The 27,650-nt window shown below is 45.2% G+C and overlaps 1 protein-coding gene across 6 annotated transcripts in view; it reads left to right on the top strand.

Annotated features, from left to right (window-relative positions):
• L3MBTL3 (L3MBTL histone methyl-lysine binding protein 3) overlaps positions 1–27,650 on the top strand; it is a 558,444-nt gene that overhangs the window by 84,731 nt on the left and 446,063 nt on the right. The gene's annotated exons all lie outside the window — the stretch shown is intronic.

Below are 27,650 nucleotides of genomic sequence, written 5' to 3'. Positions count from 1 at the left end.
AGAGACAAATCCAGCCAATAGGTTTTTATATAGAAAAATATATTTTCTTAGTTTATTTTAAGAACCACAGGTTCAAATTCTACATGTAATATCTCATTCGAAAGGTATTGCAGGTAAGTACTTTAGGAACTTCAAATCATCAAAATTGCATGTATACTTTTCAAGTTATTCTCAAATAGCTGTTTTAAAAGTGGACACTTAGTGCAATTTTCACAGTTCCTAGGGGAGGTAAGTATTTGTTAGGTTAACCGGGTAAGTAAGACACTTACAGGGCTTAGTTCTTGGTCCAAGGTAGCCCACCGTTGGGGGTTCAGAGCAACCCCAAAGTCACCACACCAGCAGCTCAGGGCCGGTCAGGTGCAGAGTTCAAAGTGGTGCCCAAAACGCATAGGCTAGAATGGAGAGAAGGGGGTGCCCCGGTTCCGGTCTGCTTGCAGGTAAGTACCCGCGTCCTCGGAGGGCAGACCAGGGGGGTTTTGTAGGGCACCGGGGGGGGACACAAGTCCACACAGAAATTTCACCCTCAGCGGCGCGGGGGCGGCCGGGTGCAGTGTAGAACCAAGCGTCGGGTTCGCAATGTTAGTCTATGAGAGATCTCGGGATCTCTTCAGCGCCGCAGGCAGGCAAGGGGGGGGTTCCTCGGGGAAACCTCCACTTGGACAAGGGAGAGGGACTCCTGGGGGTCACTTCTCCAGTGAAAGTCCGGTCCTTCAGGTCCTGGGGGCTGCGGGTGCAGGGTCTCTCCCAGGCGTCTGGACTTTAGGTTCAAAGAGTCGCGGTCAGGGGAAGCCTCGGGATTCCCTCTGCAGGCGGCGCTGTGGGGGCTCAGGGGGGACAGGTTTTGGTACTCACAGTATCCGAGTAGTCCTGGGGTCCCTCCTGAGGTGTTGGATCTCCACCAGCCGAGTCGGGGTCGCCGGGTGCAGTGTTGCAAGTCTCACGCTTCTTGCGGGGAGCTTGCAGGGTTCTTTCAAGCTGCTGGAAACAAAGTTGCAGCCTTTCTTGGAGCAGGTCCGCTGTCCTCGGGAGTTTCTTGTCTTTTCGAAGCAGGGGCAGTCCTCAGAGGATGTCGAGGTCGCTGGTCCCTTTGGAAGGCGTCGCTGGAGCAGGATCTTTGGAAGGCAGGAGACAGGCCGGTGAGTTTCTGGAGCCAAGGCAGTTGTCGTCTTCTGGTCTTCCGCTGCAGGGGTTTTCAGCTAGGCAGTCCTTCTTCTTGTAGTTGCAGGAATCTAATTTTCTAGGGTTCAGGGTAGCCCTTAAATACTAAATTTAAGGGCGTGTTTAGGTCTGGGGGGTTAGTAGCCAATGGCTACTAGCCCTGAGGGTGGGTACACCCTCTTTGTGCCTCCTCCCAAGGGGAGGGGGTCACAATCCTAACCCTATTGGGGGAATCCTCCATCTGCAAGATGGAGGATTTCTAAAAGTTAGAGTCACTTCAGCTCGGGACACCTTAGGGGCTGTCCTGACTGGCCAGTGACTCCTCCTTGTTTTTCTCATTATTTTCTCCGGCCTTGCCGCCAAAAGTGGGGCCTGGCCGGAGGGGGCGGGCAACTCCACTAGCTGGAGTGTCCTGCTGGGTTGGCACAAGGGAGGTGAGCCTTTGAGGCTCACCGCCAGGTGTGACAATTCCTGCCTGGGGGAGGTGTTAGCATCTCCACCCAGTGCAGGCTTTGTTACTGGCCTCAGAGTGACAAAGGCACTCTCCCCATGGGGCCAGCAACATGTCTCGGTTTGTGGCAGGCTGCTAAAACTAGTCAGCCTACACAGATAGTCGGTTAAGTTTCAGGGGGCACCTCTAAGGTGCCCTCTGTGGTGTATTTTACAATAAAATGTACACTGGCATCAGTGTGCATTTATTGTGCTGAGAAGTTTGATACCAAACTTCCCAGTTTTCAGTGTAGCCATTATGGTGCTGTGGAGTTAGTGTTTGACGGACTCCCAGACCATATACTCTTATGGCTACCCTGCACTTACAATGTCTAAGGTTTTGTTTAGACACTGTAGGGGTACCATGCTCATGCACTGGTACCCTCACCTATGGTATAGTGCACCCTGCCTTAGGGCTGTAAGGCCTGCTAGAGGGGTGTCTTACCTATACTGCATAGGCAGTGAGAGGCTGGCATGGCACCCTGAGGGGAGTGCCATGTCGACTTACTCGTTTTGTCCTCACTAGCACACACAAGCTGGCAAGCAGTGTGTCTGTGCTGAGTGAGAGGTCTCCAGGGTGGCATAAGACATGCTGCAGCCCTTAGAGACCTTCCTTGGCATCAGGGCCCTTGGTACTAGAAGTACCAGTTACAAGGGACTTATCTGGATGCCAGGGTCTGCCAATTGTGGATACAAAAGTACAGGTTAGGGAAAGAACACTGGTGCTGGGGCCTGGTTAGCAGGCCTCAGCACACTTTCAATTGTAAACATAGCATCAGCAAAGGCAAAAAGTCAGGGGGCAACCATGCCAAGGAGGCATTTCCTTACATTCTGCCACTAAAATGTATACTTGCTCGACGAATGCCGAAGTTAATAGTGGCTTTTAAAGTGGTCTCCTTTCCACCATAGAAACAGAATGCAAGGCAGACAAAATGGCTGCAGCTTATTGGAAACGCTCATGCTGAACTTTGCCAGCGAGTTGCACTTAAATCTGCAAGATTGGTAGCCCCCGTTGAGATCGGTGGGACCCTTGGTGATGGTAGAGTTCAGATTTATAGGGCAGAGGCTCCTGGTGACTGCGAGCAGTGGGAAACAGGAGCAGAATGAGATTGAGGAATGTGGTTGGGGGTCGACTCACCTCTCATGGAGCTCAGAAGGAGGGCTGACTAAGCCGGGGTTGCTGGATTGCCTTCAGGCCACCTGGACTAGTGTGTGAGGAAGGTAATTAATGTGATTCTCTGTTGTAGGGGATGAGATGGAGCAAGCAAAACAAAGCATTACTAGTAACCAGTGCGACACAGGAGAATCAGCCTAGTATTGCGGCACAAGTAAAAACCCACTTTATAAACTAAAGACTAGTTTGCAGCATGGCAAACAGGCACTTATAAACCTATATTTTTTTGCTGGTTTTCTGAAGCATGCTCCAAGACTAGCAACCCTACTTGAGATATGGACAAAGTTGTGGTGACCAACTGGCCCTATTAGCGATAGCACGAACCGTACCCTTCATAAATTTATGTAAATCACATACCGTATGACGTCCAAAATAAGATGCCATAATTCCGTAATCAGTTGGTGAGCCAGGACAGTAGGATTCTTACTGATCATTGCAATTCATCCTATTCCGTGTATCCAGAAGGTTTCCTTGCAGCTAAGATCATTAAAACTGTTTGTCCCACTAGTTACCAGACCAAAAACGTTTTAATAGTGTTAGACCTCATTACGAGCAGTGTGAAATCAGAAATAGTCATGTATCAGTAAAAGCCGGAAGTAAAAAACTGTCGTGATTGCAGGTTGACCGTTGCATGCAAAAAATAACCTGTGCAGTAAATAGTGCTCAAAAAATTATCACCTAATAAATTCCCTACACAGTAGTTTCCTCTTCCTGCATGTGATAAAAATCTGCATGAGATATTTTGTGCATGCGTAATTGAATTGCAATTACAAGTGAAGTGGTATGTCGAAAAGCAGCAGAACTTAGCATTCAGAAATACTCCTATTTCTCAGCTGGATGTAAAATCTGAAAAGTGTTCAATTTGTCAAATATTATTCAGCTTAAAATTATTTTAGGGTTGTATAAAATATTTAAAAACACCATTTGCAATATACAAGGTTGTTGGTGTGATGAGTGCACCAACAGTGTTGAGAATGCTAGTGTAGCTAAATCACTTACTTTACAATCATCTCATATTGACTACTGAAAATGTTAAGTATTTACTTAAAAACATAAAATTAAAACATTAAGAAGTAGTCCCAACAATAGTATGCATTCACTACTTTTGTTCAAATTTTCAAAACAAGTAGTCTGATTTTTCTACAGACCTACAAGTACAAATCTGTCCACGTTTGAGAGGGTTTCACTTGACAAGATCCTTCAAAAAAAGATATATTCTTAATAATTGTAAAATGAGAAATAATGACAACACAAATCTATACGTGTTCCAAAATTGTAAGAGATCATGTCAAGCATTTAAAAAAGTGATGCTACAAATGAACAATTATGTTAAACATGCCAATTTTTTTAAAAAAAATGTTTATGGTCCATCTCCCCTGCATGGGCAAGCAGTTGTGTTTTTGCAGATCGGTTCAGCCCTTTCTTTTGTGATAATTGAGATAAAGGAGAGAATAACATACATGTCTGTGCAGGTATAGTGTAGTCTGTAGTAGCAAATGTAGTCATCTGGGAGAATGTAAATTCTTTTCTCTAGCAATTGACCCAGGTTATTCGGGGCTGAACCAGTATGTTCATACCCTTCCTCCATCTGGTGACGAGGAGTAAAGATTGATGCTGGCATATGGCTCATTTTAAAAAGAGGATCCCTAAAGGAGAAAATGCATACAATTTAGACTTGGTATAGGTGGTTGGTGTAAAAAGACTCCAGCCACTTACAACAATGAAAGATACTGAGATAACAGGGATTTTTGTGTTTCTTGTGACTTATGATTGATATATTCCTGGACATATCTACTGTTTACTACTCATGCCGGTTGGTTTATTATGTACGTACAAAGGTCTGTCATTTCTGCATTACCAACACCTAGTCCGAGGGATAGCCTTATGTAATTAATTGCCTTCAGAGACTGAAAGGTTCACAACATATCCAGTTTTTCCATCATCAAGCCTCATACTAATATTAACGAACAATCGCTATTGGAAGGATATGGAAGAATTGGAAGTATTCTGTGACAGTTTCATAACACATTTTTTCTATGTGTGATCCAATAAAACATTTATTGAATGATATCTATATTTGTATGTATATCGTATATATATTTTTTTGTATTGGATTGACCTTTTTGTTATGAATACATATTTGGAATAACCTATTCAAAGTACACCTCATCACACACACCCCCCCCCCCCCCCCCCCACCCTTTTATCTTTTGGCACCAACCTCTACCAGATCTAAATAGTATGCAAGCTACTCCTGCAGGAGTCCTTCTTTTTGTGTGATTTTTAGTATCCACCCAGTCTTCTGGGGGTATATTGAGTAGCCCTGTAGTATTTAATGTCATGTTTGATGCTACAGGTATTTGATCTCAGAAGGCATCTCTATCGGAGCAATATCTGCCTGCTTCATGCGCTGTAGCTGTTCCCTTAGGGTGTCTCTGATCTCAAGAATAGCGGAATGTGACTCCACCTCCTTCTTAAACAACTCTAGTAATTGTGCTTAACCTTACTCCAGTTTAGTTATCCACAGACTCAATTCCTCTGTAATATGCCTTGAGGTTGCTTTTTCTGGATGTGCCTGTTGTGAGATAACAACTTTCTTTTCACAGGTAAGGGGTAGTGGACTCCAGTCCACATGTGTATCTAATACTGGCAAAATATCCTCTGTCACAACCTCCAGGGTCTCTAATTTTAATGGAATTACATCTTTATGCTTGATTAGTCTTTCAACCTCTTCACTGATGTTAGTTGGTAATATGGTGTTTGGGGGAATGTTGTTACCAGTAATTTTCCCCTTCCCGTTTCCCTCTTGAGGCAACTGTGCCTCCGAGAAATCAAATTATATTCCTTTGATATGTGGGTAGACGCAATCTTTCCTGACATACAAGATGTATTTTTTGGTAGTAGAAAAGACGCCCAATTTCCTGAAGTGCTAGCTGCCTTCTTTTGTGATATATTCTCACTTTTTTCTAGTGCATGGGGCCTCTGCTTTTGTTCTTGATGCACATGCTTTCACCATCATCTGCCAATTCATGGAGGCATTCCTCTGTACCAGAAAATGAGCATGTGTTTTTTTTCAGAATTCTTTAACATACACAACACAATCAGTACCTCCGTGATGTATAGATCTTTCTTTGAACAACTTTCTAATGTTAATACCTGCAAAGCATTGTTTAATATATAGTTTACAGCTTCAGATGATGTTTTAAAAAAAAAAAAAAAATACATTCAACTTGCTAAGATGAAATAGCTGGGTGGGTGTTACCCATAAACTCTAATACAGTATATTTGGCAGCACACAAATTAATACTGTTCATATAACTCGGTTGTTGATACCTTGCAGTGCGCATTTCCTGTCGGATTTGTATGCAATTTTGTTTTTTTTAAATGTAACATTATTTAATCATGATTCAACTTTTGTATACACCCTCATAAGAACCTACAGTCTTTTTGACCTTAGTTATCTGTGATGCGAGTTTGGATACCTTTTAAAATAACAATTTATTTGTAAGAATAAACATGCAACAGGATGTATATGAAATGTTGTGTCTGACATTTCACTTATTCATATTAAAACAAATATTTTAGGCCCCATATGTCATGCATTATGTAAAGACTATCAATGGATTGGTCATGACATTGTCATGTTCTGACATTCTCTAACACTCCTAAAGGGCTTTGGGTGTGTACTCGTAACACATTTCAGTTATAACGTACACATTAGTACTGATTTCCGAATGTCAGTGAAGTACCCCTCACTTGTGGTTTCTTCAGCCACCTCCAGCATCTAAGCCTTCAATGATGCTTTCTATCCCAGATAGTCAGTGTGGCAAGCACTTTCTCCTCAAAGGGTTTTAAATAGGTTTGTGAAGAGGGGTCCCCACCAGTTGCCATGGCATCCTTCTTGCTGCGTGCCTCAGTGTCACATACCTATCTCTTAAGATTGTTATAAAAAATGTTTAATTTCCTCCACCTTTTTTAGGAAATGACTTGGTCAGTGATCTGTTTCCAAAGATGGGTTCAGATATTGGGAGGTGTTATACACTTTAGGTGGCCAAAAAGATGGCCTGGTGCTTAACAACACCATCTGCAAGTGCTTTAAGTTCTGAGTGGGAAAAATTTAATTTGCACTGCTTTGGGGGGAGGGGAAGTACAGTCTGTTCATATGTTACCTTTCAGGCAGTACGGGATGCATCCTGTGGAGGATGGATGTAGATTTTGTCAACAGACTTTCCTTCTGTATTGAGCAAAAACATGTCTACTGACTTCCTTCTTTGATTCTCCTTTCATTTTAAAATTATTTTTCTGTGTCTTTCGTAATGCAGAAGCTGAAATAGCCCAGATATAGTTATTTGATAAGGAATGTTCTGATGGCCAGTTCTTCACTGCTCTATCACTGAGAAAATTATAATTTCCTGTTACGTACATGCATGTAATTTATTGTATATGTAATTTATTGCATGTGATAAATATCGTGCCTGGTAAAACTCACACATGCCAGGTGCAATATTTACCACTCAAATGTTTTCCGCATTCATTAAATACCAGTTTCACAGGGTGTAATTAAAATCTCAAAATGGCGATATGGTCTTTAATATGTGTGATTTTTCTTGAAAATTTGCTGCAAGACTCATAATGATGGCCTTACAAGGAATTAATTAGGAATAGAAAAACTATATTGACATATGTGCTTCAGTGAAAGCAGAATAATTCCATTCCTTTAGATTGCACACAACAGGATTAAATACAGTAGAACGCAGATCCTTACAGAAAAGGAAACGTTCTAGGGAAAGACTAAGACAACCAACTTTGAAATGTTTGATTCACTATTCTGCATCACTGGCAGAGAATGCATTTTTGTTATCACTCTTGTATTGATTATTATCTGTTAAACATTGTAACAGTGAAAAATAAGAATTCTCTATCACTTGCTAGTACTTGCTGATGAGGTTAGGGAATTTATGGTGTATGTCAGACTAGATTTAAAGGGATAGAAAAACCTGTTAAGGATGTAATGAGACCATGAAAGAGCAGTGGCCTTTCAAAGTGAATGTTATGCTATGCCTCTTGTGCTTCGCCTGTCCTGGTCACTTTTCAAAACCTTGTTGCAGGATTTACTGAACGTCTATTTATTGCCATTTATCAATACAGTGTTCTAATATCCTCAAATTACTCTATCCTATGTATTTTCTGGAAGTTGAAAAGGTCATGCTAACAGAACTTGTATGGGAAATTTGCTAAATATTCTCACCATGAATCCCATATGTTTTCCTTTGGTTGACGCTTGTTCTTTAGGCTAGGATCCCATGTACTCTTCCGATAAATCCTCTAAAGCAATTCAGGATTCTCGAAGTCAACTTCATGAGAAAAGTTCACATCTCAAATTGGGTGGATACTCTTCTTTAGGTTTGAATTTTGTAGATGGCTAACAAACCTGCAGTCCCCTGTACGGAGGATGGCACATTATCCCATATTTATCCAGAGGATGTCGCTCTATACAAGCTAATAAAACCCCTAGACCAGCTCAGTTAGAATCATTACCTCACCAAGACCATGGCTACTAGTAACAGTGCAGCATCAAGCCCAGCCTGAATTGAACTAACCCAGCAGTAGAACTGACTTGACTACTCAAACCACTAATTGAATCACCAAGACAAACTACTGGGTCCTGTACAGGACCATAACCAACTGTCATATCATCAGCTCCAATTTTATGGGAACTGATACATCACTAGGAACAGCTGTACTGCAGACATTACAAACTGAAGTAAATTGCACCCTAAAAGCCAGCCCCACTGGAACGACTAACACCAGGGCTAACCCTACTGAATTAACCCCACTACCAATTCCAGCTCTACTGGAACCACTGCATATACTTCCAGGACCATGTATACTAAAGTCATTACACTACTGGGGCCCGTTCCTCCGGAACCAGCATCAGCCTAACTTGCTGCACCCCAACAGGTTCTGAATAGCAAAAAAAACCTTGTTGTCCTGCTTAGGGTTGCAGTGGTGCAGGTATTCACATCTACAGTTTTCAAACACTGGCAATGCAGTTTCTCTTTTGGGGGAACTTGACCAACTGTATAGCAATGGTACTCGAGGAATCCCCTATGCAGGCTTCAGTTAGTTACACCTTGCTCTTTGTCCTTTTGGTCAGGACCTGCTCCTCTCTTCTGAGCATTCAGTCTTCTGATTTTTCGGTGGCAGGGCAAAGTAGCATAAACTCCAGAGTCTTTGTCTTTACATAGTCCCTAAAGAGGACATCAGGAAAGAGGACCGTATCACTGGTAAAGTGACTTTCTGAGCTTGTGTAGTGTACTTCTTGAAGTCCAGATGAATAACTGTTACTAGTTGAGCGAGGGGTAGTAATAATCTTACTTTGAGGGCACTTGTGGAATGGCAGATAAAAGTCTAACCATCTTTTAAAATTCAAATACTGAAGGTTGTATGTTTTTCCCAAGCATTTGTAGACTCGTAGGCAGAGGCTGCGCAGGTTCCTAAAGAGAAAACTCATTTTCGTATTGTTCTCTGGCATCCTCAAACAAGTTTACCTAGTTGGTCAGATATATCCAGCAGAAGACAGGAAAGAAGGATGTGACTCTCGGGTCTAGTGGTGGGATTCTGGCTTCGCAGGAGAACAGGTTGCATCTTTTTCTCCAGCCAACTACAATGCGACACTTCAGGGCAGGAACCCAGAGGAACAAGGGACATACATATTCTCCTTTTATTAAAGGACTGCCTCCTGCTGGCCCGTGCATTGTTCTTGTCTATTGACTCCATTCACCCTGCTAAAAGTCACCTAGTTGCGCTCTCTCTCTCTCTCTCTCTCTCTCTCTCTCTCTCTCTCTCTCTCTCTCTCTCTCTCTCTCTCTCTCTCTCTCTCTTTCTCTCTCTCTTATTCTCTTTTTGGTGATGTTGGTGGGCAGGAGTATATGTTATGATTCATCAGAAGTTGTGTGCTGCTACAGAAATAGCGCTTCCCTTCCACACAGCTGTGATTATTTTGTTTGTCCTGCTTCCTGAGCTAGCTGCAGTATGACTACCTGGAGAGGGCTCACTATCATTCACTAATTATCAAGCTTGCAATTGGATTGAACTTGACCTTTCGAGGGCAGACACAGGATATTGTAAATCTATTAAAAAGTCTTAGATAACAGAAAACATGAAAAGATATAGGGGAAGTGGATGGCACGTTGTAAGATGTCTTAAACTGTATTTACCCAGCAACGTATTCTATTGTGCAACTCCAAGTTCAAGGTGATGCTAATGTAAGTAGCCATGGGACACTGTGGTTATGGGCCCAAAATAATAACATTCAGTTTATCAAAAAGTAGTCTTAGATAAGTAGATAATTTACGATGCTTGTTTTTTTCTGCAGAAGTGCAATGGGCAGAAAACAATCTTGAGCAATGTATTCCTGTTTTCCAGTCCCTGTATCCACTCCTTCCTTTCCAACATTAACGTAGGAGTGTAGTTGTGAGCGCTCCCTACCTGACCAAGTGGGCTTCATCTCTAATAGACTGGGAGTGGACAACATACGTCGCATATCGCACCTAGTTGAGAAGTCACACCAATATCCTATACTGGCATGCATCCTATCACTCGATGCAGAGAAGGTCTTTGATTGGATAACCTGGTCCTTTCTCCGAGCGGTACTGTACAAAGTAGGGCTGGGACCTGGCTTGATCATTAAAATAATGGCTCTCTATGTTGCTCCTGTGGCTACCGTCCACGTCAATGGGCAACATACGGCCCCCATAGCCATCCATAGGGGAAAGCAGCAGGGTTGCCCACTGTCATCTTTTATTTGCTTTAGCGGTCGAGCCGCTGACTATCCCGATGCACTGTATGGCTGAGGTAGTGGCCATCCCCTTTGGAGGCTGGGTGCATGAGATTAGACGGTTTGTGGATGACCTCCTACTTACCCTCTCACAGCCTGCCATCTCTTTCCAAGCTGTTGTCGCCTGTTTGAACACTTTAGAGGCAGTATCAGGCTTTAAGAACAACATGTCTAAATCAAGCACTCTCAACCGGACTATTCCCAAAACACGATCTTCCTGCCCTACAAGGGCTGGTGCTGTTCCGATGGTCCTCGGAGAAGATCAAATACCTGGGCCTTAACCGTACCCCACACTTGCCTTTTTGGACATGCGCAAATTGCCCACCCAACCCCTTACTCCCACTCCATCCTGGAAGACCTTTAGAAATGGAAACGCCTCCAAATCTCATTGTTAGGATGGGTCAATGTCATAAAAATAAACGTGCTTCTGCGAGCCCTCTTTCTATTTCAGTCCTTGCTCGCTACAGTCCTACAACAGGGTATCACCCATTTGCAGTGTAATATGCGCACTCTCATCTGGAACAGGAAGAGACCCAGGATTTCTAGTGCCCTAATGATGCAACCCCGAGACAAGGGGGCCTTGCTTACCCCAATCTTCTTGAGTACTACTGAGCTGCCCATCTGTGCTACATCTCTGGGGATGGAGAGAAAGCAAGAAACGCTAGTTCCACATGGAGAGGGCAGTAGCCTGTAGACCAATGTGGGACTTAGCCTGCGTGCTCAAACATGACCGACCGCGTAACACATATATTGCTACCCCTGCCAAGACGATGCTTGACATAAGGGTCAAACTGGCCCTTAGGGTGGGGGCTTACTACCCTCACTTCTCCCCTTCTCCCAATACACCTATCGCACCCAATCCTGACTTTACTCCAGCACTACCACCCAACTCCTTCCCAAGCTGGTGCAATGGTGACTTTAGGACACTACACAGTCTTTTCACTGGGATCTCCATAAAGCCTTTTGAGCAATATAAGGAAGAATATAGCCTCCCAGAGATGGTTAGGCTACAATACTGCCAGCTGCTACTTTGGGAACTGCACCCATTCCTTGCCTCGTATATCACAGTCATCCTTGGTGTCTGCCCATTGGCCCTGGAAGCGATGACCCATGCTGACTGGATGTTTGTAACTACATGCTTTTGGTAGCACAGCAGCTCGTGGCCCTAGCATGGAAAAAGACAACCCCCACCCCTTAATGGCTCAGTGGTTTTTCCGCCTGTGGCATGTGATGGCGATGGAAGAGCTCTCTCACAACTCAAATAGAACAGAAGTTAAATTCCAGTCTGTGTGACATCGACTGGCACACTACCTTACCCGTATAGAGTTCACTTGCTTTATTCTGCTGAAACTTAGATCACTTCAGCTCTGCGACTGACCCCACCCACCGGAGCTCTACCTTTCCACATGGTATGTCATTTCCTTATCATAAAGAAAGCCTATGTTAGACGTGGCCATGTCACTGACTCAGTATCCCCTCAGTACACTACCAGCCTCGACCTATAGTTAACACCACATGTTCTGTTTATATTCCTTGTATTTTTTTTGTTTTAAATCTTTTCTCTTTTCCTTTGTACTGTGACTGGCTGCATTATGGATAATCCTAAAATAAAATAACAATGACCAGTTGTGGCATTGATTAATTTTGATGTATGCAGTTGATCTAGCCACTATGTATGTTTGATCAAGAGTTGTCTTGTGAAGCTTATAATGCTACAGTTGCACACTGTTTTCTTCTCTTGGAAATTACAAAAAAGAGAGTGAGTAAAAAAGAGTGCAGTTGTATGTTTGAGAACAGTATGGGATGCCCAGGGTTGCACAAATCTACATGCATTTTCACATACCTTAACAGGACTCTCTTTGAAAGAAAATTGTATTTCCATTTTTATTTGGTTTAGTCTCGATCGTTTATTGGCACACAACAACAACACTCAATAAATTATTTTTGAGTCAGGGACTTGTCTTTAACAAGAGAAATTACTTTTATTACACATACAATACTCAATACTGTGTATCAAATTACAAATATGTACATCAGGTAGATGGAAATACCTTTGGTGACACCTTCATATCACATTTCACCCCAGTGGGTTCTGAACCCCATAATCACAATGCGCCCTACCTATACTAAAACTAACATCATTTTAAAAGGCGGTGTCACTAGACAAAAGGCAGGAGAACTGACTTTGTGAAGGGGTCACCACGTTAATAAATATAAAGCAGGCCTACTGACTATATCAGGATTTCACCACATTAGTAACAACAACCACATGTTATACTTAAACAACCTGCCACCTTCATATCACCTTTAAAACCAGTAGGAATTGTGTTCAAATGCAGTAAACATAAGTATATGAGTTGCATTGTTTTTCAGTAGATCTACCAATAAGGCATGAATGTTCAAAACAGTTGCAGTCATATGTGTTTTTTTGCTTGCTTCAGGGCACATAAAACAGCCAAAGGGCCAACCACTAGTGGTCCTCACACTCCAGAGCCCAAGAGCAAAAGCTCCAGCTCTGGGAGTGCTTAAATCAAAGATAACCTGTCTTGGTGGCTATGTTTTCAGAAAGCCAAGACTTAATGCGACTTTTATAGTAGTCATGGATGGGCTGCTCTACCTCATGCAGCCCCCCCCCTCCACTACTCTTTTTTAAAATACGTTGTTCCTGTGCCCCAGTTTTGGGGCAGCACAGAAAAAATACATTTAAGGACCCATGCAGGACATGGTTCCTGGTGTCTCTTTCCTGCTGATGGGGGCACCTTCCAAAGTCCCTCCACAACAACCCAGCAGAACACCCTTGTGCCTGCACTCCCTAAGCCTCCTGGCTGTCTCATATAGCACTGGTAGGAGTGGGGGAGGGCACAGGAGTCCAGGTTTTCCCCGAACTAGTCCTCAGGGAGCATAAGGGGACCAGCACAACTGGCCCCGGAGAGACCCATCCTAATCCTGGGGGTCAGCTGGAGTCAAAGTCCTTAGTCCATCCTTGCAGGGCATCTGGTGGCTTCTCCTTCCAGCAGGGCATTCTGTCGACCATAGTTGCTTTCTGGGTCCAGGGTCTTCCCAACTGTCTCTCTTGTGCTTTGGTTTTTAAGTAGGATGAAAATTCCAGATGCTGTGCACCCCTGGCCAATCCCAGGATGCCACATCATCCTTTTGTTCCTATCCAAACCCTCTTGCGCAACATTCTGGGACAATCTAACATGGCGACTTCTAGTTTTTCTCTGGAAAGAGCTCATCTAAGGGCCTATGCTCCACCCCTAGCTGACTCACTGCCGAATCCCTTCCCACCAAAACTTCAAAGGTGAGCTCTTACTATGTTGGCTTCAGAGGTCTTGCCCCTTTATTCTATAGACCTTGCCGGTCCTAGCCCAGGTGTAATGTGACACGTTAATTATCAGATGCAGATTTCTTCCCCAACCTTTCCTTTCCCAGAAGCTGAGTGAATCACTGATAATTGCTGCTTTTATATGATTTAAAAAGACACTATTTTTAAGGTAGGAAGATAAACACACATTTTTGTATGCTATTAACAACCTGACCAGTAGCAAAAATTAGATGATATTTGGAATGCCACGATGCTGCATAGGTGTGCATTTGATACTTGTCAGACAGCCAGGTAAATACTGGAGAGTGTGATTTAATTGGCTGTTTTATGTCTAGTTGCAGTCCGTGTGATGAGCAGCTGGTAGCGTGTTGATGTTAGCATTGAAATAGATGCTGCTGCAATATTGAGGGATGTAGGCAGACTAATGTATGAGTGTTAACAGTGTGATAACAGGTATATTTGCAGTATAGGGATTCATTAGGCACACTGTTTGCTAGCTCAAACACAGGTGAGTCAAGGGGTGCTACTGGACAGGTCTCTGGTGCACTGACCGAGCCATGAATGGGTTTAAGCACTTAAATTAAGTGTTGTTGCAGACTTGAGTTACATCAACAGAGCTTTTCCGGTATGCAAGGTGTGAAGGATACACTCAATGGTAGCGTTGCACAAGGGTCTTTGTGTCTTAAGGATGAGATACATTATCAAAGGTGTGTGTGTGTGTGTGTGTGTGCATACAAGTCTAAGCGCTGTAGTAGCAGTGCTGATGAATACTGTTAGTTTTACATCATCCTACAATAAAAGTTTTCTTTATTGTATTACCTCTTGCGTCCAGTGGATGAAGCGGAGCCAAGGGATGCTTAGATGGCTTCACATTGCTCAAGTACAAGATGTCCTGTTGAGAGTTACAGATGAAGCACTTCCAGCAGCCAATCTTTTCATTTATTTAACAATTGTTTAGATAGGAAACCTAAAACCATACTAGGGCTTCATAGATAGAGTTTCACACAAAAAGGAAATACACTACAATGGGAGCTATAGAGGCATACATAGTAAGGCCATGAAGTTAGAAATGATTATGAGCATCCACATGTGCAGGCAGGACAAAATCGTTGAATGACTTTTAAAGTCGGCAAGTTTCTAGATAAAGCACATTGCCAACTAGACTAAATGACATTATTTGTGTATAAGGATCAACGCAGAGCAGATATCTCTATAGACAAGAAGTCTTTTGCTTAATTCACAGATCAGGCTCAATTAAAAAATGGACCGGATGTGCATATTTCTACAGCATGAGTTTTCCAGTTTAAAGAAAAGTGGGTTTAAATAGACTAACAGATTTGAAGAATGTTAAAGTACTTCAATTCCATGGGAATTTGTGTAAGCATGTAGAAATGGTGCACACTCGCATGGTAATCTGTATTTACAGAAACATATATGGGCTGTGAAGGAAGGGCTCTTTGTACCATGTGCTACTTGAAAAGCCGAAGGAAAGGCACATAGCAGACAACGGTGTTCTGTATTGAGGCTTATGGGTTTTACGGTGGCTTGAGGTCTTCCGTGGTGTAGACATTTGATACTGAGGTCTCTGCAGGTCTAGCCTACATAGTTCAGTCAACCGTGTTTGACAAAGTTCTTCAACACCAGGAACTTCAGGAATAGTAAGCACTATATAAATGCTACAATTAAAATGTGGTGTACTTCTATCGGTCCCCAGACGATTAAAGATAAATCATTAATCTCTGCTGTACAACAGGGCAAAAAGATACCCATCAAGTGGCTAAACTGTGCAATCAGGAAACCTAACCCACAGATAAATCCCTGCTTCCATACTTGACCAAATTGTGAGATCCAGAGCAATTAACCTTATTTCGCTGTGGCTCCTTTTTTTTTTTTTTTTTTAACCAACACGTTTAAGAGCACATGAAAGTGTATCCGTTTAGGATCTGTTCTGTACAAAAACTCCCTTGACTATAATTGTTTATCTATATTCATGGCCACATCTAGGTTGCACATGCATGAAAACTGACTTGTCTCTTTGTTCTCTAATTTCATCGTATTAGTGTAGCGGAGGGTCCAATACATTGGATGCTTCATACTACTAAACTGCTGCTCGTGATTTGGTTTCCAGATCGTTCTGTTCTTAGCAGTGACAGTGATTTTAGGTTTATCCTTGACAAAAAGTCCATGTGAAATCAGCCTCATTATTGTGAGGGGTCTTGAATAGATTCAACACCCTTCCAACTGTGTACACAATAACAACAACAGTGGATCATACAATGCATGGTGAGCCAAGCGAGGGTACACATATGTGGGGGTTTACAAGCATCCTGTCTTTGGGCCCAACTGCTGAAAGAAGCCTCAACCCCCCTTTCTTCTGGAGAACACATTTAAAGGCGATACTGAACGAGAAGGCAACAAGGTTGTAAGTCCCCCACTCCTCTCTTGTGCTATTGGCCTCAGGTACCTACAGTATTTAACACTGTGTTACCACTAGCCCACCCTAGACCTCCCCAGTCCACACTCTTGACAAACTGGCAGCACACAGCTCTGTAGTCTGCCTTAAGAGCTCCACAGAAAGTGGTGGCCAGCTGCACTCTAGTATCACTGTATAACACTGCTATGGCGCCCATATCTCACCAAACCTTAACAGCACCCTTTCTGAGGCCACTGGGTATTTCTGTAAACAAAGCTCTGTGTTACACTTAGTTCCTTAAGAGAGCATTAGGAGCCACTTTTTATTTTGCAAAACTGTGCTCTAAACATAACTTTACATTAAGACAGACTCTATAAGAAATATTTTGATGTTCAAGGGATGCCGGCTGACTACTGCAAGGATTTTTAGCACCCCAAGCAAAATAGCATTTTGACGTTGGAGTGATCCCTGCACTTTGTCACCAATCATTAGCAATTTCTATAGGGCTGGTGTTTGTGTGATAAACACATGTAAAAAAAAAAAAAAGCCAGCTGTAAATGCCTTTGTTCACATGCTTTCACACATTAAAACAATACCTTATTGACTTAGCCAATGACCCTTGTCTCGCCGTGTATGACCTGCAGAACTTCAAGCCTCCTGCACGTTCCCTGCACGCAATGTCATAGACCGTGCACACAGAGCTTCAAGAAAAAGCATCCATTGCTCTTGTTGCCACACTAAGGAGAGTTTGTAGGTGTTTTTCCTAAAAGTGAGAAGGGTAAATGTGATGTGAAGAAGCAGGAACTTCCATGCAGTAGAAGCAGCATCGGTAAACAGTATTTCTGAGCTAGTGAGGTTTTGAACCTCATGCTGTATGGAGTTCCTCCCTGACTGCCGGAAATTGTGAGTAGCTTGGCTAAAAATGAGATTATTCTGGTGTAAGTGTTGAACGTTCATGTTCCGGAGGGTAGGTCCATCACTCTGGACCAGCGCTACCTCACTGTTAGCCGAGTCCTTGGGACGTGCTTACCAAGGAGCCTGTTCCCGACTTGGGGGTGGGCGACCTGACTGTGACTTAGCCTAGTGTACTTCAATGTAAGTTACCGGCTTATACAAATTTTTGATTTGATTTCCATATCATTAATTTCTGTTAATTTGGAGAGGAGCTTACATATTAATTATTCTGGTCCTGATGAAGCGTCATTGGATCCGCAGGGACCACACAACGCGAAACATGTTGACCCTGGTTGAGGAGGATTTCTAAACAGTAAGACCTCCGAGTTGATTGCTCTTTTTAAAGTAATTGAGCATTGACACTCATTTTATTACTTTCCTGTGTTTTTAATCTTGGTTTCATCCCTGACTATTGATTAAAATTATGATATATATAGTGATGTTTAAACAATTTTATCCTTAATTCTCTTCGTTCTCTCCTTTTATACGGGTGCTTGAGTGCAGGTATGTCCGTTTAGATGGTGCGACCTCTTCAGTCACTATCGGAACAATACGGCTTAGTGCCCCCCTGTGTGGGGAGCCCGTCAGGCGTTGCACCGCCGGCCTGGCGAGGAGCATTGCCCGATGATGATGCCAGTCATCCATTGTGATGCTTGAGGGCACTCGCTCCTGATGGTTCAGGTCTCCCTAGTTCCCTTTTTCTTTTTTTTAATGGAACATTGTACCTTTGGATTTTCGTACTATTGTTGGGAGAATGTACACTGGACCAGTTAATCTCCCGGTCCCTCCTCTTCTTTCTTTATGTAAGTGTTGAGACAACATTATTTATTATTAATTGTTGCTTTTCTTTGTCTTCAGTATACGTCAGAGTATAGGAGTGATGTAAACATTTTTGTGGCACTGACACGTGTGGCCCCAGCAAGCAGTATTGCATTGATTAGAGTGAGTGAAGATTGCGCAACACTTGCTGCAACAGCATTCTTAAAGCCCACACAAGAGTTTGGTTTTGCTGCTTTTAGGTGGGTTTGAGAGATTAGGTGCCCATTTTTTTTTTTTTGTGGCAATATATGCACAACTTGATCGGCTTTGCGATTATGGACAGGGTTGAGTGTGATAGTTGAGTGTTGAGATAGATCAATTTTATTGCGGAAGAAGCATTTAGTTGTCATACCGTGAAGGGTTGTAGTTAGGGTCGAGCCTGCGGTAGCATGAGCTAGCACATGCATCTTGCTTGCGAAACACTGTTGATTACATAAAGGACTTGGAGCCCGTCCGTTGCTTACCATTTGTTGGCTTATGTGGCACTCCTCTGTACAACCTCGCAATTGGTCAATGCAAGCCAAGCATCATTTCCATTCCTTTTTGTGGAGCAGGGACCAAGCACAGATTGAGTCCGCTTAATCCGTGCCTGTCCACTGCTCCTGACGTGATTGAGGTACTTCTTTTTTTAACTTCTAGAGCCCTGCAAACAGAAGGTGTGTGACTGGCAAAAATGTACCCAGCAGGACAAACAAAATTGCAAAGTTTTATTTTCTATAGTGAACTCTTTTTTTTCTTTTAGGTTGCCAAGTCTTCTTTTCTCACTTTATACTTGTGTTTTGTTTTTGTTTTTGCTTGTGGGAGCTGTTCTAAAAGATAACGATTATCTTGTTCTAATTTTTGTAAAGAAACATTTTGTCTTGTGTGTAATTTCCAAAAGTATGCTGATAGCACACCCCAATACGACCCACTCCAATCCACCCACACCAATTTAGTCCACCCCATACCACTCAAATCCACCCCACTCCAGTCCATCCCACAATCCACCCACTCGGTCCAAACCATTCACTCCAATCCACCACACTCCAGTCCTCCTCTCCCAGTCCAATCGGTCCCACGCCAGTCTACCCCAATCCAATCGTCCCCACTCTACTCCGCCCTACTCCAAACCACCCCAATCCAGTCTACCCCACCCCACAGCAATCCAATCCACCCCACTCAATCCAGTCCTCCACACATCAATCCGATCCAGCCCAATCAAAACGACTGCACTTCAACGCAGTTCATCTCACCCCAATCCAATCCAATCCACCACACACTAAGCCACCACAATCCATCCACTCCGTTCCAGTCCACTTCACTCACACCAATCTAATATACTGTCCTCCAGTCCACCCTCTACAGTCCAACACACCCCATTCAAATCCAACCCTCCCCACTCCAATCCAGTCCACCCACTCCATTCCAGCACACTGTAATCTAATACAGTCTATCCCATCCCAATCCACTCCACTTCACACCACTCTAAAAGATCCACATGCGCTTCCCATTCTAATCCAATCCACCTCAAACCAATCCACCCACCCAACCCCAGACCAATCCACCTGACTCAATCCAATCCACCCCACCCCAATCCATCACACTCCAATCTAATTTACCCTTCTCCAAACCACCCCATACCAATCCAGTCTACTCCATCCAGTCCACTCACTCCTACCAACCCCATTCCAATCAAGTCCACCCCAGTGCACCCCACTCCAGTCCACCACACTGCAATCCAATCCAATCCACCCCTTCAAATCCAGCCAACCCCATTCTAATACAGTCCACCCCACACTACTCTAATCCCCCGCCCTCCAAACCACTTTAATCCATCCCTCTTCAGTCTAATCCACCCCACACCAATCCAACCCACCCCACTCCAATCCAACCCACCCCACTCCAGTCCAGCCCACCCCACTCCAGTCCAATCTAATCCACACCTTTTTAATCCAGTCCACCCCAATCAAATCGGCCCCACTGCAAAAAAAAACATCCACCCCACTCCAATTCACCCCGCCTCACTCCAGTTCAGTCCAGTCCAATGCACTCCATCCAAATCAGCCACTCCAGCCCACTCTACTCGGTCCACAACAAACTACCCCATACAGTCCAAGCCACTACCTCAAAACAAAAAGAGTATGGCTATCTTACAATATAGTTTGCACATCCATGTAGTAAGTGTAAAAGGAAAGTAGAGTTCCTTGAGTTGTAGTGTCCGTTTACGTTGTAGTGCTGTCCTGGTATCGTCACCCTGCCAATGCAGGTGAGTATGTGGAGAGAAGACCTCAAGACGGTAAACCATTGAGCAAATGATACCGAAGCACTCAATGCGTTCCCAAAGAAGCTGCAAAACACACACTCCAATAAAGTTTCCGTAGTAAAGATGATCAATAAGTGTCTTTTATTCTCCAAAGTCTTCACGTTTATAAATAGTACATATACTGAAGGGGCAGCCTACACCTTTTTCATCACAAAGACTGTTTCAAGCCTGCAAAGAGTATATACTAAAAAAAAGCATCACTGCATATTGACGACAACCACAATGGATATAGTTTACCTCATATGTCACGTGTACTGTGATCCAATTAAGCAAAAAGAAGTTAAGAGAAAAAAAATAGATAGGAGAAAAAAGGGGAAAATCACTTGTGACTAAAAGAGTGTGATACTGTAAGGAAATGCCTCCTTGGCATGGTTGCCCCCTGACTTTTTGCCTTTGCTGATGCTATGTTTACAATTGAAAGTGTGCTGAGGCCTGCTAACCAGGCCCCAGCACCAGTGTTCTTTCCCTAACCTGTACTTTTGTATCCACAATTGGCAGACCCTGGCATCCAGATAAGTCCCTTGTAACTGGTACTTCTAGTACCAAGGGCCCTGATGCCAAGGAAGGTCTCTAAGGGCTGCAGCATGTCTTATGCCACCCTGGAGACCTCTCACTCAGCACAGACACACTGCTTGCCAGCTTGTGTGTGCTAGTGAGGACAAAACGAGTAAGTCGACATGGCACTCCCCTCAGGGTGCCATGCCAGCCTCTCACTGCCTATGCAGTATAGGTAAGACACCCCTCTAGCAGGCCTTACAGCCCTAAGGCAGGGTGCACTATACCATAGGTGAGGGTACCAGTGCATGAGCATGGTACCCCTACAGTGTCTAAATAAAACCTTAGACATTGTAAGTGCAGGGTAGCCATAAGAGTATATGGTCTGGGAGTCTGTCAAACACGAACTCCACAGCACCATAATGGCTACACTGAAAACTGGGAAGTTTGGTATCAAACTTCTCAGCACAATAAATGCACACTGATGCCAGTGTACATTTTATTGTAAAATACACCACAGAGGGCACCTTAGAGGTGCCCCCTGAAACTTAACCGACTATCTGTGTAGGCTGACTAGTTTTAGCAGCCTGCCACAAACCGAGACATGTTGCTGGCCCCATGGGGAGAGTGCCTTTGTCACTCTGAGGCCAGTAACAAAGCCTGCACTGGGTGGAGATGCTAACACCTCTCCCAGGCAGGAATTGTCACACCTGGCGGTGAGCCTCAAAGGCTCACCTCCTTTGTGCCAACCCAGCAGGACACTCCAGCTAGTGGAGTTCCCCGCCCCCTCCGGCCAGGCCCCACTTTTGGCGGCAAGGCCGGAGAAAATAATGAGAATAACAAGGAGGAGTCACTGGCCAGTCAGGACAGCCCCTAAGGTGTCCTGAGCTGAGGTGACTCTAACTTTTAGAAATCCTCCATCTTGCAGATGGAGGATTCCCCCAATAGGGTTAGGATTGTGACCCCCTCCCCTTGGGAGGAGGCACAAAGAGGGTGTACCCACCCTCAGGGCTAGTAGCCATTGGCTACTAACCCCCCAGACCTAAACACGCCCTTAAATTTAGTATTTAAGGGCTACCCTGAACCCTAGAAAATTAGATTCCTGCAACTACAAGAAGAAGGACTGCCCAGCTGAAAACCCCTGCAGCGGAAGACCAGAAGACGACAACTGCCTTGGCTCCAGAAACTCACCGGCCTGTCTCCTGCCTTCCAAAGATCCTGCTCCAGCGACGCCTTCCAAAGGGACCAGCGACCTCGACATCCTCTGAGGACTGCCCCTGCTTCGAAAAGACAAGAAACTCCCGAGGACAGCGGACCTGCTCCAAGAAAAGCTGCAACTTTGTTTCCAGCAGCTTTAAAGAACCCTGCAAGCTCCCCGCAAGAAGCGTGAGACTTGCAACACTGCACCCGGCGACCCCGACTCGGCTGGTGGCGATCCAACACCTCAGGAGGGACCCCAGGACTACTCGGATACTGTGAGTACCAAAACCTGTCCCCCCTGAGCCCCCACAGCGCCGCCTGCAGAGGGAATCCCGAGGCTTCCCCTGACCGCGACTCCTTGAACCTAAAGTCCCGACGCCTGGGAGAGACCCTGCACCCGCAGCCCCCAGGACCTGAAGGACCGGACTTTCACTGGAGAAGTGACCCCCAGGAGTCCCTCTCCCTTGCCCAAGTGGAGGTTTCCCCGAGGAATCCCCCCCTTGCCTGCCGGCAGCGCTGAAGAGATCCCGAGATCTCTCATAGACTAACATTGAAAACCCGACGCTTGTTTCTACACTGCACCCGGCCGCCCCCGCGCTGCTGAGGGTGAAATTTCTGTGTGGACTTGTGTCCCCCCCGGTGCCCTACAAAACCCCCCTGGTCTGCCCTCCGAAGACGCGGGTACTTACCTGCAAGCAGACCGGAACCGGGGCACCCCCTTCTCTCCATTCTAGCCTATGTGTTTTGGGCACCACTCGGAACTCTGCACCTGACCGGCCCTGAGCTGCTGGTGTGGTGACTTTGGGGTTGCTCTGAACCCCCAACGGTGGGCTACCTTGGACCAAGAACTAAGCCCTGTAAGTGTCTTACTTACCTGGTTAACCTAACAAATACTTACCTCCCCTAGGAACTGTGAAAATTGCACTAAGTGTCCACTTTTAAAACAGCTATTTGCGAATAACTTGAAAAGTATACATGCAATTTTGATGATTTGAAGTTCCTAAAGTACTTACCTGCAATACCTTTCGAATGAGATATTACATGTAGAATTTGAACCTGTGGTTCTTAAAATAAACTAAGAAAAGATATTTTTCTATATAAAAACCTATTGGCTGGATTTGTCTCTGAGTGTGTGTACCTCATTTATTGTCTATGTGTATGTACAACAAATGCTCAACACTACTCCTTGGATAAGCCTACTGCTCGACCACACTACCACAAAATAGAGCATTAGTATTATCTATTTTTACCACTATTTTACCTCTAAGGGGAACCCTTGGACTCTGTGCATGCTATTCCTTACTTTGAAATAGCACATACAGAGCCAACTTCCTACATTGGTGGATCAGCGGTGGGGTACAAGACTTTGCATTTGCTGGACTACTCAGCCAATACCTGATCACACGACAAATTCCAAAATTGTCATTAGAAATTGATTTTTGCAATTTGAAAAGTTTTCTAAATTCTTAAAAGACCTGCTAGGGCCTTGTGTTAGATCCTGTGTAGCATTTCTTTTAGAGTTTAAAAGTTTGTAAAAGTTTGAATTAGATTCTAGAACCAGTTGTAGATTCTTAAAAAGTATTCCAACTTTTAGAAGCAAAATGTCTAGCACAGATGTGACTGTGGTGGAACTCGACACCACACCTTACCTCCATCTTAAGATGAGGGAGCTAAGGTCACTCTGTAAAATAAAGAAAATAACAATGGGCCCCAAACCTACCAAAATACAGCTCCAGGAGCTTTTGGCAGAGTTTGAAAAGGCCAACCCCTCTGAGGGTGGCAACTCAGAGGAAGAGGATAGTGACTTGGAGGACAATTCCCCCCTACCAGTCCTATCTAGGGAGAACAGGGTCCCTCAAACCCTGACTCCAAAAATAATAGTCAGAGATGCTGGTTCCCTCACAGGAGAGACCAACACCTCTGAAATCACTGAGGATAGCCCCAGTGAAGAGGACATCCAGTTAGCCAGGATGGCCAAAAGATTGGCTTTGGAAAGACAGATCCTAGCCATAGAGATGGAAAGAAAGAGATGAGGTTTTGTGTGGACTACAGAGGGCTCAATTCTGTCACCAAGACAGATGCCCATCCAATTCCAAGAGCTGATGAGCTCATTGATAAATTAGGTGCTGCCCAATTTCTAAGTACCTTTGACTTGACAGCAGGGTACTGGCAAATAAAAATGGCACCTGGAGCAAAAGAAAAGACAGCATTCTCCACACCTGATGGGCATTATCAGTTTACTGTTATGCCCTTTGGTTTAAAGAATGCCCCTGCCACCTTCCAAAGGTTGGTGAATCAAGTCCTTGCTGGCTTGGAGTCCTTTAGCACAGCTTATCTTGATGATATTGCTGTCTTTAGCTCCACCTGGCAGGATCACCTGGTCCACCTGAGGAAGGTTTTGAAGGCTCTGCAATCTGCAGGCCTCTCTATCAAGGCATCCAAATGCCAGATAGGGCAGGGAACTGTGGTTTACTTGGGACACCTTGTAGGTGGAGGCCAAGTTCAGCCACTCCAACCCAAGATCCAGACTATTCTGGACTGGGTAGCTCCAAAAACCCAGACTCAAGTCAGGGCATTCCTTGGCTTGACTGGGTATTACAGGAGGTTTGTGAAGGGATATGGATCCATTGTGACAGCCCTCACTGAACTCACCTCCAAGAAAATGCCCAAGAAAGTGAACTGGACTGTGGAATGCCAACAGGCCTTTGACACCCTGAAACAAGCAATGTGCTCAGCACCAGTTCTAAAAGCTCCAGATTATTCTAAGCAGTTCATTGTGCAGACTGATGCCTCTGAACATGGGATAGGGGCAGTTTTGTCCCAAACAAATGATGATGGCCTTGACCAGCCTGTTGCTTTCATTAGCAGGAGGTTACTCCCCAGGGAGCAGCGTTGGAGTGCCATTGAGAGGGAGGCCTTTGCTGTGGTTTGGTCCCTGAAGAAGCTGAGACCATACCTCTTTGGGACTCACTTCCTAGTTCAAACTGACCACAGACCTCTCAAATGGCTGATGCAAATGAAAGGTGAAAATCCTAAACTGTTGAGGTGGTCCATCTCCCTACAGGGAATGGACTTTATAGTGGAACACAGACCTGGGACTGCCCATGCCAATGCAGATGGCCTTTCCAGGTTCTTCCACTTAGAAAATGAAGACTCTCTTGGGAAAGGTTAGTCTCATCCTCTTTCGTTTGGGGGGGGGTTGTGTAAGGAAATGCCTCCTTGGCATGGTTGCCCCCTGACTTTTTGCCTTTGCTGATGCTATGTTTACAATTGAAAGTGTGCTGAGGCCTGCTAACCAGGCCCCAGCACCAGTGTTCTTTCCCTAACCTGTACTTTTGTATCCACAATTGGCAGACCCTGGCATCCAGATAAGTCCCTTGTAACTGGTACTTCTAGTACCAAGGGCCCTGATGCCAAGGAAGGTCTCTAAGGGCTGCAGCATGTCTTATGCCACCCTGGAGACCTCTCACTCAGCACAGACACACTGCTTGCCAGCTTGTGTGTGCTAGTGAGGACAAAACGAGTAAGTCGACATGGCACTCCCCTCAGGGTGCCATGCCAGCCTCTCACTGCCTATGCAGTATAGGTAAGACACCCCTCTAGCAGGCCTTACAGCCCTAAGGCAGGGTGCACTATACCATAGGTGAGGGTACCAGTGCATGAGCATGGTACCCCTACAGTGTCTAAATAAAACCTTAGACATTGTAAGTGCAGGGTAGCCATAAGAGTATATGGTCTGGGAGTCTGTCAAACACGAACTCCACAGCACCATAATGGCTACACTGAAAACTGGGAAGTTTGGTATCAAACTTCTCAGCACAATAAATGCACACTGATGCCAGTGTACATTTTATTGTAAAATACACCACAGAGGGCACCTTAGAGGTGCCCCCTGAAACTTAACCGACTATCTGTGTAGGCTGACTAGTTTTAGCAGCCTGCCACAAACCGAGACATGTTGCTGGCCCCATGGGGAGAGTGCCTTTGTCACTCTGAGGCCAGTAACAAAGCCTGCACTGGGTGGAGATGCTAACACCTCTCCCAGGCAGGAATTGTCACACCTGGCGGTGAGCCTCAAAGGCTCACCTCCTTTGTGCCAACCCAGCAGGACACTCCAGCTAGTGGAGTTCCCCGCCCCCTCCGGCCAGGCCCCACTTTTGGCGGCAAGGCCGGAGAAAATAATGAGAATAACAAGGAGGAGTCACTGGCCAGTCAGGACAGCCCCTAAGGTGTCCTGAGCTGAGGTGACTCTAACTTTTAGAAATCCTCCATCTTGCAGATGGAGGATTCCCCCAATAGGGTTAGGATTGTGACCCCCTCCCCTTGGGAGGAGGCACAAAGAGGGTGTTCCCACCCTCAGGGCTAGTAGCCATTGGCTACTAACCCCCCAGACCTAAACACGCCCTTAAATTTAGTATTTAAGGGCTACCCTGAACCCTAGAAAATTAGATTCCTGCAACTACAAGAAGAAGGACTGCCCAGCTGAAAACCCCTGCAGCGGAAGACCAGAAGACGACAACTGCCTTGGCTCCAGAAACTCACCGGCCTGTCTCCTGCCTTCCAAAGATCCTGCTCCAGCGACGCCTTCCAAAGGGACCAGCGACCTCGACATCCTCTGAGGACTGCCCCTGCTTCGAAAAGACAAGAAACTCCCGAGGACAGCGGACCTGCTCCAAGAAAAGCTGCAACTTTGTTTCCAGCAGCTTTAAAGAACCCTGCAAGCTCCCCGCAAGAAGCGTGAGACTTGCAACACTGCACCCGGCGACCCCGACTCGGCTGGTGGCGATCCAACACCTCCGGAGGGACCCCAGGACTACTCGGATACTGTGAGTACCAAAACCTGTCCCCCCTGAGCCCCCACAGCGCCGCCTGCAGAGGGAATCCCGAGGCTTCCCCTGACCGCGACTCCTTGAACCTAAAGTCCTGACGCCTGGGAGAGACCCTGCACCCGCAGCCCCCAGGACCTGAAGGACCGGACTTTCACTGGAGAAGTGACCCCCAGGAGTCCCTCTCCCTTGCCCAAGTGGAGGTTTCCCCGAGGAATCCCCCCCTTGCCTGCCTGCAGCGCTGAAGAGATCCCGAGATCTCTCATAGACTAACATTGAAAACCCGACGCTTGTTTCTACACTGCACCCGGCCGCCCCCGCGCTGCTGAGGGTGAAATTTCTGTGTGGACTTGTGTCCCCCCCGGTGCCCTACAAAACCCCCCTGGTCTGCCCTCCGAAGACGCGGGTACTTACCTGCAAGCAGACCGGAACCGGGGCACCCCCTTCTCTCCATTCTAGCCTATGTGTTTTGGGCACCACTCGGAACTCTGCACCTGACCGGCCCTGAGCTGCTGGTGTGGTGACTTTGGGGTTGCTCTGAACCCCCAACGGTGGGCTACCTTGGACCAAGAACTAAGCCCTGTAAGTGTCTTACTTACCTGGTTAACCTAACAAATACTTACCTCCCCTAGGAACTGTGAAAATTGCACTAAGT

This window comes from Pleurodeles waltl, chromosome 3_1, assembly GCF_031143425.1.
Source record: "Pleurodeles waltl isolate 20211129_DDA chromosome 3_1, aPleWal1.hap1.20221129, whole genome shotgun sequence".
NCBI lineage: Eukaryota > Metazoa > Chordata > Amphibia > Caudata > Salamandridae > Pleurodeles > Pleurodeles waltl.
Note: the sequence above shows the minus strand (reverse complement) of the source record. Positions and strands in the feature narration are given on the sequence as shown.